The following is a 12,788-nucleotide window of genomic DNA, read 5'->3' as shown; positions in this document are numbered from 1 at the left end:
TACTTTAGATACAAATATCTTTTAGAACATTTTGCCTCTTAAAGAAGATAAGGGCTTCAACTTGAGGCTTTGAAAGAAGTTGCTAGAAAACATAGCAGATATACATACATATGAATACTCACTAACTAAATATAAAATATGGGTGCCCTTCCCCCAGCCTTGAGCAGGCTAAATAGACCTAAATTGTTTGCCATAGTTGGTCTTCCACTCACCTGGGCGAAGTCTTCCAACCTAGGTGGAAATCTCCTTACTGCACCTGCAATTTCCTACAGGAGCAGACTGCCTGCTGAGCTTGCTTTGCAACATAATCCAGCTGAAACAAAAAGATGATTCTGAAAGTTTTCCCTATATAAACACAGAGCTGAAAATTAAACTTTGAGCCTTGATCAGAAACCTTTGTTTTGGCTTCATCCTTCTCTTACCCTCCTGTCCTTTTTCATTTCCGGCTTCCTTTTCAGGCATACCCAGTTCTCCATAGCTGCTGGACAGCTATAAATATGTTTTAAAGGGAAGCAGAACATAAAGATTTAGAAAGTCCTGGATCTGTCAGGCAGTAAGAAGACACATTCAGGAAAACACACTAAGGGCATATGCAAATAAGCATTTGATGGGGGTGCCATGGGAAAGCAAAAAATTTGATGTACATCTCAACAAGGGAAAATGAGCCCACCTGGTACTTTGGCAATCTTTGGGGTGTATTCCAAGGTTACTCATTACAGACTCCCAAATGCCATGGCCTTGAGATCTAAGGTGGCTCTAAGACCCACCCTGAAATACAGTAAAGTACACTTCTTGGCCATTGGGGTCTGAAAAAAATACCCTCTATAGACTTATAGGGAGTGGCATTTTTGGAAGTGTGTCCTTGTTAGAGGAAGTGTGCCAGTTGGGTGTGGTATTTGAGGTTTCCAAAGCTTAAGTGGCTTACTATCTTTTTGAGCTGCCTGTGGATCCAGATATAGAACTTTCAGCACCACGCCTACCTGCTTGTCACCATGCTTTCTGCCATGATGACAATGGACTAAATTGATGAACTTTAAGCCAGCCCCAATTAAATGTTTTCCTTTAAAAGAGTTTCTATGGTCACCATGTCTCTTCACAGAAATAGAAACTGTAACTATAACAGCTACTCTAGTCATGGTCAAACAGGACAGGTGTGACCCAGGCTGATGATCCCAGAGGATTCAGGCATCAAACTTTGGCTGAGTCCTGCCATATGATGTTCACTATGAAAATACACAGCATGAGCTGTGGAAGAAAGCCTGCCAGAGGGAGGCCCTGGGGCCAGGCAAGAACTGCTACTGCAGAGTGCTACAGAAAAAAAAAAAAAAAAAAAAAAAAAAAAAAAGGCCTATTGATCTCCAGAGAGCCTTATGAGAGCATCTCCCAGAATTGCAAATATATGACCATATTCATGATCCCAGACAGCGGGCTCACAGGCATGCAATGTGAAGAAGCGGGCACCAGGCTGAAACCTGTGAAAGTTGCCTTGCAGATTTGGTAGACAAAGTCATGCCACTCAGGGCCACCTGCAGCTTTGAGAGAACATCTGCTGGCCCAGCCCTTCTGCAAAGTGGGACACGGTGTCAAAGATTTAACATCATGGCCTGAATACATAGTTTAGTTGGTAAAGTGTCTAGCATACAAAAGTCCTGGGTTTGGTTGTAAGCATTGGATTAATTGGCATAATTATATACACCTGCAATTCTAGCACTGAAGAATATCAGAAATTCAAGATCATCTTTGGCTTAGTATGTCAGAAGCCCATTGAACTACATAAAACTCTCAACTGTCTCAAAAAAAAGTCAAATAAAAAAAAAGATTTATTATCATTCTCCTTGTTGAAGTCCCTGCTTGCTTGATTTTTGTTTTTTGTTTTCCAGATGAAGATGTCTACCCAGTGCTTGCTCCCTAATTTTATTTTGGGAATAAGTGATTTGCTTGATTTCACAGGCCTAAACCTAGAGATTCACTTCTCTCAGGGTAACATCTTGCAGCTGATTTTGGTCATGTTCAGATGAGACTCTAGATTTCTAAGGAGATGCCAAAATTGAGAAAGTTATGAATGGAGTTTTCTGTGTAAGGGGCCATAAAAATCACAGTGGAGTCCTGTAATCTGATTGTCAGTGTATGTCTTACGTACTTGCATATGTTCTTCTTGTCTCATGCAGATCAGTTGAGGTAGAGCTGATTATAAAGCCAAGGATGATTTTGAATTACCTCCACCACCAAAGCACTAGGATTATAGGCATGTACTGAGGTGCAGGGCATCAACTCAGGAATTTCAGGCCTGCAGATACTGGTCAAGTCCTCAACTAACTTAACCCTGGCCTTATTTGAGTAAATCTAACCCCTAAGTGATGTTACCAGCAAAGGGGGGGGGGGGGCTCTTGAGAGGTGATTAAGTCATAATGGCTAGGTTTGTTAAATAGGATTACCATTCCTAACCTAGTAAAGGGAGCCTCATGCAGTGCAACCTTTTGTTCTGAGATTAGAGGCCTGTTAAGAAGACTCCCAGCAGACACTAATCTTGTGGCATCTTGATTCTAGGGAAACTTGACTTCAAGCTAGAACACCCAATTCATGCTGTATATAAATCGCCCAGAGTGAGTTATTTGTTAAGAAAGAAAAGGCAGACTCAGACACCCTCAGTGTTACAGAAAACAAGAAGTGGGGATAAAATGCCTGCAAACAAAACAAAATAAAACAAAAATCACATGGGCTTTCAGAGTACAGCAAAATGTCTAAAATAGACAATGAAACATCTGCTTGCCTAGATTTTGCAAGGTCCTAACTCTTCAGAAATTTGTAACTTGTATTTTTCTCCTACATTTTAAATATTTACTTTTGTATTTATGTTCTCATTCTGGCTTCCTAGTTTGGTTTGGCGTGTGAGCATTTAATTTAGGAAGGTAGAATGTAGCCTAGGGCCTTGTGCATGATAAGCACTCTACACTGGAGCCTACTTCACAGTTTGGTTTCCATTACTGCAAATGCATAGTAGGTTCAAGTTGAAACTGTTGTGTATAAGTGACCACAGCATAGAGTAGCAATAAGGTGTCCTTGGGAACCAGGGGAAACATTCAAGCCTCCTTGAACACCCAGCATGCTGAAGTTTTGATTTTAGAATTCTCACCCTTCAAAAGTATAAGAAAATGGAGTCTCATTCTTTATTAACTACTTGGTCTTGGTTATTTTTTATAGCATATAAAGAGTATATAAAGATGAATATAGAATTTATCCTTATTAATGTGTTCTACCCCACCCAGTTTTCTCTAGATGGTTGCAGAGTAAGCTACAGGCAAGTCCTCAACAGCTCTCCTTCAGCTTTCCACTGTTGGCTTTGTTTAGTGAGGAACTCTACCTACTTACAGATAACTGATTATTCTCATCAACAAATCTTTGGAATTATTTCCACTGTCGTTTTCTGAATACTCTAAATTTTCTTTAGTAAATTTATTTGTAACCAGAAACAAATGTTACCAATAAAATAAAAAATTCTTAAGCTTCTAAACTTATGTCAGTTTTGTGAGATTCACAGGAAACTCCACTTCCCCAAATTCCAAAAGGCAGAAAGGTCAAATGGCTGTACATAATGCCTATTATCATACCAAAATACGTGCTAGCCTCGAGGCTTCCTGAATATCACAAGTACCAATGAAAAGGTTAGCTCAGGAACTTTGAAAGGTTTTGAACTTTGAAACACTCTCCCCGACTCCAGAAGGGAGAGGCTAATTAGCTTTTCTCACATCACAAGACATATTCCTCAGGACTGACCATTGCTCATCTTCCGACAAGGGAAGTCCTTGTCACCTCATTCCCTAAAGACCAATCAGTTTAAAGGGTGCACTGTTCCTCCAATCATATTGTGCCTAGTTGCTGATGCTCTGTTCTGCCCCTGGAAACCATATAAAAACTTGGTGAACTGGTGCTGGGGGTCACTGCCTCTTCTTCGGGTCTGGGACAACCCCAGTTCACTGGAACAAAAAATTCCTCTTGCTTTTTGCATCAATCCTGGCTCCACGTGGTTCACTCAGGGGGTTCCCCGGTAAGCTGAGGCTGCCAGAGTCTTACACCTGCTACATATTTCAAAGTCTAGTCTAGCATCTAACTATTCTTCCTTCCTTCCTTACATAAACTCTTTCCAGCTCACCAACTTTCCTCCCCCCAAGCTACTTATTTTCCTTATAACTTCTGCTATTTCACTGTTTCCTTGGTCTCTCTCTGTTCTCCTCTTATCCCTTCTCTCTCTGTCCCCCTCCACTTTCTCTAATCTCTCTCTTTTTGTATTCCTCTCCATCTCCCTCCCTCTCTCTCTGTTCTGCTCCTGTTTCTCTCATGCCCATGTCTAGTCTGCTGGCCATTTTCAGTCTACTACTTTCTCTCTCTGCTTTGGACTTTTCCAGATGGATCTGGCTATGTCTCATATCTACAGTAAAAATCTTGGTGGCAACCATACCATATAGTGGTGATGTTGTCAGTTTATACAAATTTATTATGGCAAAGGTGTTTTGTCCTGTTACCTTTTAATGCTGTTAGTAATGGAAATCATAGGTAGATGGATAGATAGATAGATAGATAGATAGATAGATTTATAGATGACAGATGGATAGATGGATAGATAGATAATAGATAGATTTATAGATGACAGGTAGATAGATGGATAGATAGATGGACAGATGATACATGGATAAATAAGTGATAGGTAATAAACAAAAGAAAGATATATGACATATATGGATTTGAAAAGATTAATAAATAGGTGACAAGGGAATAGTTGATGAATTGATAGATGATCAATGATACATGAATGATAAATAGAAAGATTTACAATATAAACAAAGATATCTTAAAATGTATGTTCTAATCATGTTGTCAACATACTATACATACATACCTACACACACACACACATACACACAGTTAATAGATAACTGATCCCTCTGACAGTACTCTTGAGCATTTCATCTCAAATTTCAGGTAGAATATAGCCTGGAAGATCTTTGGATATGCAAATCTGAGCTTATCAATTCTTGTTTAAAATCTGACATTGTTGTGATTATAAAAAGATAAGGAGAGAAGAAATAGGTTTGGTAGGTGTGTGGTAAGGTATGGGCTAAGGTAGTGTCTCCTCAGGCCCATGCTGAGGCGTCCCTTTCCTCGAGGGACCAGCCACACAACGGTATAGTATAGAATAGACTTTATTCAGGGCATGGGATTCAGAGTTGAGAGGGTGGTAGAACCAGAAAGACAAAGAAAGAGAAAGAGTAGAGGAAATCCATATCTTAAGATTGTATGTGCTCTGAGACTGGAGAGATGACTCAATGTTTAAGAGCACTGGCTTCTCTCCCAGAGGACCTGGCTTCAGTCCCCAGCACCCACATGGCAGATTACAGTTGTCTGTAACTCCCATTCCAGAGGATCTGACACCCTCATACAAATATACATGCAGTCAAATCATCAGTGTGCATAAAATACATTTTTTTAAAAAAGTCTGTGCTTCATCAGCATCCAGGTATTCTCCACTTAGTATAAACTACATTAAAAGTAACCTTCTTGGGGATAGAGATGTGGCTTAGTTGGTAGCTTTGCCATTTATACACGAAGCCTTGGGTTTTTGTGGTAGTACATGCTGTACATGCTCTTAAACCCAGCACTCAGGAGGTGAAGGCAGGATTCAAGGTGATCCTTAGCTACACAATGAATTCAAAACCAGCCTGGCATACATCATATCCTGGTTCAAATAAACTAATAGCTTTCTTTACCGGTATTGTCTACAAATTTGAAAGTTTCTTGTTGAAATATATGATATTTTTAATAGTTTCTTATATAACTCTCATACATCATTATCATCATCATTCCTGAGTTATTGAAGAGTTAAAACCTCTCTGAGCTTTGTAAAGCCACTGTTTTCTTTGGCCAGACCCTTCTGTTTGCCCAGAGACAATTGTATTTTCCCATTTTCTGATCTTTTCTTTATCATCTTGATCATTCTACCAGACTTGTTAACTGAAAATGCCTGGATACTTTCATTAAGAGAAAAGTTAAAGGGTGAAGGCATAATTCAGAAAGAGAGAGGGCTATGTTAGGAAGTATGGTGTCGTGAATATCGGAGAAGATAGTTTAGAACAAGATTACCAGCCCTACACAAAGCCACTGGCTAATCCTGCAAAGAAAGTATACTAATATATCTTGAAGTGTGATCAGAACTTGCCTTCCTGTGTTCGTTTTTTAACCCAGTAACTTCTCAGGACAAAAATAGCAAAAATTTTCTCCTTGTTTGGTGAAAGGCTAGAATTAGAGAGCCCTGGAAGGCACAAGACTACCTCTCTGTTGTTGCCATGATTTGCATGCCAAAGGGAAGCCTGCAAACAGAGTGGCCCTCTCTGGGGATCAGTCAGGCCTGGAGCTGGAGACTGACAGGTACCAGTCAGGACAGACCAAAGCTGGCCTGCAAGGACTCCAAAAAAGAGGCAGGCTCCCTAGGGCAGGCTGAAACTCAAGGTCAGAGAGGTTGTGGCTTGCAAAGTCAAAGTAAAGACACCAAGACATTTCTGCTTGAGGAAAATTAACCTGTGGATGTGAGGAGAACCAGAATAATTAAATATCTCTTCTTTTCACCTTGCTTTCCAGGTGACAAAGGTCACAATTCTAGAATCATCTTCTTTCCAATAAGAATACAAGTGACAGCTTTCAAATGGATGCCCTGATTCCCATAGACAATATTATGGATTCTTTGCAACCATCATTTGTGGAAAAGATGTTTGTCAAAAATTACAGATACTTAAATTGACTCAGAGGCACCTGACCTCAGAAAAGATTACAGATGAATTTACTGTAATTGTTATTTTTTCTTCCTGGGACGGAGAGATGTGCCTTACTATTTTGTCTTAAGTATCTGTTCAGAGAAGCAGTACCTCATGCCAGTTCATGACCAAAGTCTTCCAGGAGTCAGAGCAAAGAGCTGACAACAATGACAAAGCTGTAGCTGGACATGTTAGCAATATCTGCTATGGGGAGGTATAGTACACATTTTATGATAGAAAAAACTAATGAAAAAGATTCCATTCACTTGAACAAATTAAATAAATAGGTTAAATTTCTTCTTCCAGAATAAAGTTTCCAGACACAAACAATTATACACACACATGCCATTTGTTTCCAATGTATTCGCATACACAGATGCAGGTCCATGTGGTTGGGTTTTATGAGAGCAACAGATACAGTGACTGGCAGGTGGCAGCAAAGAGGGAAGAGAAGCAGTTGACATTAGAGTTTCTCATCACTGATACTGTTGACACCTTTGGCTGTGGAAGAAGGTCCTAGATGGCATGAGTAGCTTGTTACCAGTTAGTGCCCTGAACCTATTGGTGAATGTTTTAGTCAAAGTTCTCTAGAATAGAACCAATATAAGAAAGGGGACACTTGTTAGATTGGCTTACATGATGTGGGCTGGGTATTCCAACAATTGTCATCTATCTATACCCTACGTGATGAGCAAGAAGGTAGAAAGTATACTAACACATAGTTAGAATAACCATATTTTATTGTGCTGAGGATCATCACACACAAGGATCATAGTCTAAATTCCTAACTATGGTCCTAAGCCTATCTTCCACAAGGCTGACAGTTAGTCCAGTCTCTAGCAGAAGTCTCTGATTTGAGGGTCTTGAGGGATATTCTTCAGCTGCAGAGTGAATGAAGATGGCATCTCTTCAGATATACACATCAGAGCATTGCCCAGTGGGCATCATAGGGTTCTAAGACTGTGTCTGGTTATCTTTAGTGAGTGGTGTCACTAGGTTCAGGTTATTGTGTGCAACCTTGAGAGTAGTAAGGTTCCTGACTAAGCTTTCCTTCTCTCTCTCTCTCTCTCTCTCTCTCTCTCTCTCTCTCTCTCTCTCTCTCTCTCTCTCTCTGCAAACATTTTATTTATCAGACCACATGATCCACACATATGCTTACTGGATCTTTAAAAGAGTTCTAGAAGATACAGTTTAAGAATCTCTAACCTGAAATGTGAACTACTGTGTGTCAATGTGTTGCTTGGACTTTTTGTATGTGTGTGTGTGTGGGATAAATGGATGAATGAAATGATGTAAAAGGAAGAAAAGATTCAGGCAATAGTGGCTCACATCTTTTATCACAGCACTCAGAGACAGAGACAGGTGCGTCTCTGAGTTTCAGGCCAGCCTGGTATAAAGAGTGAATTCCAGGACAGCCAGGACTACACAGAAAAATCCTGTTATGAAGAATCAGAACTAAAGCAAAAATGAAGAAGAGGAGGAGGAGGAAGAGAAGGAGAAGCAGGAAGAGGAGGAGGCAGAAGAAAGATTCATGTTAGGGTATTAGTTCCAAGCTTTCAGCCCATGAACATTTGAACCCACTGCTGTGGATCTGTGGAAGATAAGAGTGTCATGGTGGAGAGGGTGAACAAACAGAGTTTCTTACTCTCTTTATGACCTTCAAGAAGGAGAGAGAGGAGAGGGGAGAGAGGAAGAGTGGGAGAGAGAGAGAGAGAGAGAGAGAGAGAGAGAGAGAGAGAGAGAGAGAACGAACCAGGAAGGAGCCAGAGACAAGGTTCTCGTCAACCTACTTCTTCCAACGAGAAATCAACAAGGTACTAATCCATTGATAATCCATTGATTCAGCAAAGCCCTTAAGAACCAGTCACCACCAAGAAATCTATCAGTTGGCAGCAAAGCTTTTAACACGTGAGCCTTTCAGAGGATAACATGACATATGCTTCCAATCCTAATATTTCTGAGCCCTCACAGAACACCATACTGATGATCACCATACCAGGAAATATATTTTAAAAGCTTCATTTTGCTGCTTTCAATCACAAAACTATTAAAAATGCTGTCCAAGATTATCTTTAGAATTCATGAAATAGGTGTATATAAAATATAAATGAATTTACCCCCAACTTATCTCAATGTAGATGTAACATAGTCATTAAATCATAATTTAAAGAATAAGACAAAATCTGACCATATTCACAATTTCAACTCCTCTTGCCTCCTCCCTACTTCTCCTCTCTCCCCTCTCTTCTATTTCTCTGTAGCCCAGTTTAACAGGACTTGCTATATTCGTTCAGCCTCCCAATTGCTATGTTTATATGTGTCCATCATCACACCCAGATTCCCAACAATTTTGACTAGTTTGGCTAAGCTATCTTTACATGTCTTAAGGGAATTTTTTATTTTGCTCATTATACTTAGTCTGATATTTCATAGCTGCTTGCTCCACAAAGCTGGATGCTTTGGCAGTCATGAGCTGGCACTGAAAATCTCTTTGTTCCTTTTTTTTTTATATTAGATATCTTATGTATCTATCTACATTTCAAATGTTATTCTTTTTCCCAGTTTCCCTTCTGGGAACTACCTCTTCGAACTTTCCTCTGCCTGTTTCTATGAGGGTGCTCCTCTACCCCACCCACCCACTCCCACCTCACTGCCCAGGCACTCCCCTACACTGGAGAATCAAGCCTTCACAGGAACAAGGGCCTCTCCTCCCACTGATGCCTGAAAATGTCATCCTCTGCTACATATGCTGCTGTAGTCATGGGTCCTTCCATGCGTACTCCTTGGTTGGTGGTTTAGTCCCTAGGAGCTCCTATAGTGGGGGGTGTCTGGTTGGTTGATATGGTTGTTCTTCCTATGGGATTGCAAACCCCTTCAGCTCCTTCCGTTCTTTCTCTAACTCCTCCATTGGGAACCTTGTGCTCAGTCCAGTGTTAGGCTGCAAGCATCTGCCTCTGTATTTTTCAGACTCTGCCAGAGCCTCTTAGAAGACAGCTATAACAGGCTCCTGTCAGCAAGCACTTCTTGGCATCTACAATAGTGTCTTGGTTTGATGTCTGCATATGGGATGGATCCCAAGGTGGGGCAGTCTCTGGATGGCCTTTCCTTCAATCTCTGTTCAACACTTTGTCCCCATATTTCCTGTAGACAGGAGCCATTCTGGGTTAAAAATTTGGAGATGAATGGGTGACCCCATCCCCCAACCTAATGCCTTGCCTAACCTCTGAATAGGGTCTCTATAGGTTCCCCCTTCCCTTTGTTGAGCATTTCAGTTAATGTCATCCATGTTAGGTCCTAGGAGCCTCTTGCTTTTCTGGCATCTGGAACTTGCTGGAGGCTACCCCCAGTTCCCCATTAGCCATTGCTACACAGCTCTGTTTAAATTTTCTGTACATCATCCCGGTCTCCTCCCATACCCGATCCTGCCCCTCTTTTTTCTCCTATCTCTCCTCTTCCTCCCAAGTCCCTCCTACCCTTTACCTTCATTGAGTATTTTGTTCCCCCTTCTAAGAAGGATTGAAGCATCTGCAGTTTGGTCTTCCTTCTTCTAGAGCTTTGTATGGCCTGTGAATTGTATCTTGGGTCTTCTGATGTTTTGGGCTAATATCCACTTCCTGTGTTCTTTTGTTACAAGGTTACCTCACTCGGGATGATATTTTCTAGTTCCATCCATTTGCCTAAGTATTTCATGAAGCCATTGTTTTTAATAGCTGAGTTGGTCTTCTCATTGTGTCCTGGATTTCCTGGATGTTTGGGTTTGGAGATGTTTGCATTTTGAATTTTCTTCGACTGTTGTGTCAATGTTTTCTATGGTATCTTCTGCACCTGAGATTCTCTCTTCTATATCTTGTATTCTGTTGGTGATGTTTGCATCTATGACTCCTGATCTCTTTCCTAGGTTTTCTATCTCCAGGGTTGTCTCCCTTTGTGATTTCTTTATTGTTTCTATTTCCATTTTTAGATCCTGGATGTTTATGTTCAATTCCTTCTCCTGTTTGTGCTTTCCTGTAATTCTTTAAGGGATTTTTTGTTTGTTTGTTTGTTTCCTCTTTAAGGGCTTTTAACTGTATACCTGTGTTCTCCTGTATTCCTTTAAGGAAGTTATTTATGTCTTTTTTAAAGTCCTCTACCATCATCATGAGACGTGATTTTAAATCTGAATCATGCTTTCCTGGGGAATTGGAGTATCCAGGACTGGCTGTGTGGGAGAACTGGATTCTGGTGATGCCAGCTAGGCTTGGTTTATGTTGCTTAGGTTCTTGTGCTTGCCTCTTGCCATCTGGTTCCCTCCAGTGTTAGTTGGTCTTGCTGTCTCTCATTGGAACTTGTCCCTCCTCTGGGCCTGTGAGCCTGTGATCTTAGTTATGTCAGCACTCCTGGAAGGCCAGTTCTCTCTCGGTGTGATATGGCTGTGGAGAGCTGTGTCACCCGGTTAGCTCCGGGTGCTAATGGAAACTGGAAGGATCCTGTCCCTGGCTGCTCCACCGTTCCTGTGACCCGTGGTTTCCTGAGGAATCCCTCTTTGGCCAGTTATTAGAGCAAAAGTGGTGGTCTCATCTGTGTACTTAGGAGTGACAACCATCCTGAGAGACCAGCTCTTTCTGGGCAGGATTTGGGTATAGAGAGCTGTGGCACAGCCTTAGCTCTGGGGAGAGATGGAGACTGGAAGCAAAGATCTTTTTCTTAAGACTGTTTTGGCTGCTTTTTATGGCTCTAGACAATTTTTAAGGTTGTTTTCTATTTCCAAGAAAATATCATTGAGATTTTGATAGAGATTGCATTGACTCTGTGGTGATGTGTTAGTAAAGACATTTCAACAATATACTCCCTTAAAAGGATATCCCCTCCAATCCATGCATACTTTCTACTTATGTGTGCCTTCTTTAATTTCTTTTCCCCATGTTTGATAATTATAATGCTAAATATTTTTAACCTGATTCTGCATGGAATTGAGTTCATAATTTCCTCTTCTAATGAAAGTATTATAATAAAGGAATATTAGCTAATTTTGTATGCTATTTTTAAAAAATCTTTCAACTTTACTGAGTTTACTTATCATTTTTAACAGATTTTGAGTACGTAGCCTTTGGTATTTTCTGTATTTAAGACTCTATTATTAGTGAGCAGAAACATGGCACTTCTTCCCCTCCTGTTTGAATGTCTTTTACTTCCTTTCCTTATGCTTTGGGTGGAATTTCCAGTACTACACTGTTGGGGCCAACCTGCAGCTCTCATGTTTGGGTTGGAGCCTGGGAGGCATCTTGGAACTGAAAGAAAAGAGGGAATCTAGGCAGGTAGAGAGAGAAATGGAACCAAGACAGTATTCTGATCAAGACTCAAAATTTTAATCGTAGACATGCTTTATAAAGGAGAGGGGAAGCCCATTCCTGCCAAATCATCCTTGGAGCCCAGCTGCAGGTGACCACGTGTAGGCTCGAGGCGGACTACCAGCAGGTAGCAGCAGCAGCAGAGGCTGAACAATTGAGTGATCCAGGGAGGCAGGCTCCACCCTAAATAATCTCCTTAGTGGCAACAAAGTCAATGTCTGGCTCAGCCTACTTCAGGCTTGTTGGGGGAGGTTATACTACATTAAGTAGAAGTTGCTTCTTCTCTTTCTTCTTCTTCTTCTTCTTCTTCTTCTTCTTCTTCTTCTTCTTCTTCTTCTCCTTCTCCTTCTCCTTCTCCTTCTCCTTCTCCTTCTCCTTCTCCTTCTCCTTCTCCTTCTCCTTCTCCTTCTCCTCCTCCTCATCTTCCTCCTCCTCCTCCTCCTCCTCCTCCTCCTCCTTCTCCTTCTCCTTTTCCTTCTTCATCATCTTCTACATCCTCCTCCTCCTCTCCCCTCTTCCTCCTCTTCCCTCCTTCTCCTTCCCTCCTCCTCCCCCTCCTTCTCCTTCTCTTCTTATTCCTGCTTTGTTTTTAATTACTTTCCAGGTTGATAATTTATTTCCACTTTATTTGGTCAGGTTTCTTAGTTTCCTTTGGTGG

This window comes from Mus musculus, chromosome 18, assembly GCF_000001635.26.
Source record: "Mus musculus strain C57BL/6J chromosome 18, GRCm38.p6 C57BL/6J".
Taxonomy (NCBI): Eukaryota; Metazoa; Chordata; class Mammalia; order Rodentia; family Muridae; genus Mus; species Mus musculus.
This window is presented reverse-complemented; position numbering follows the sequence as displayed.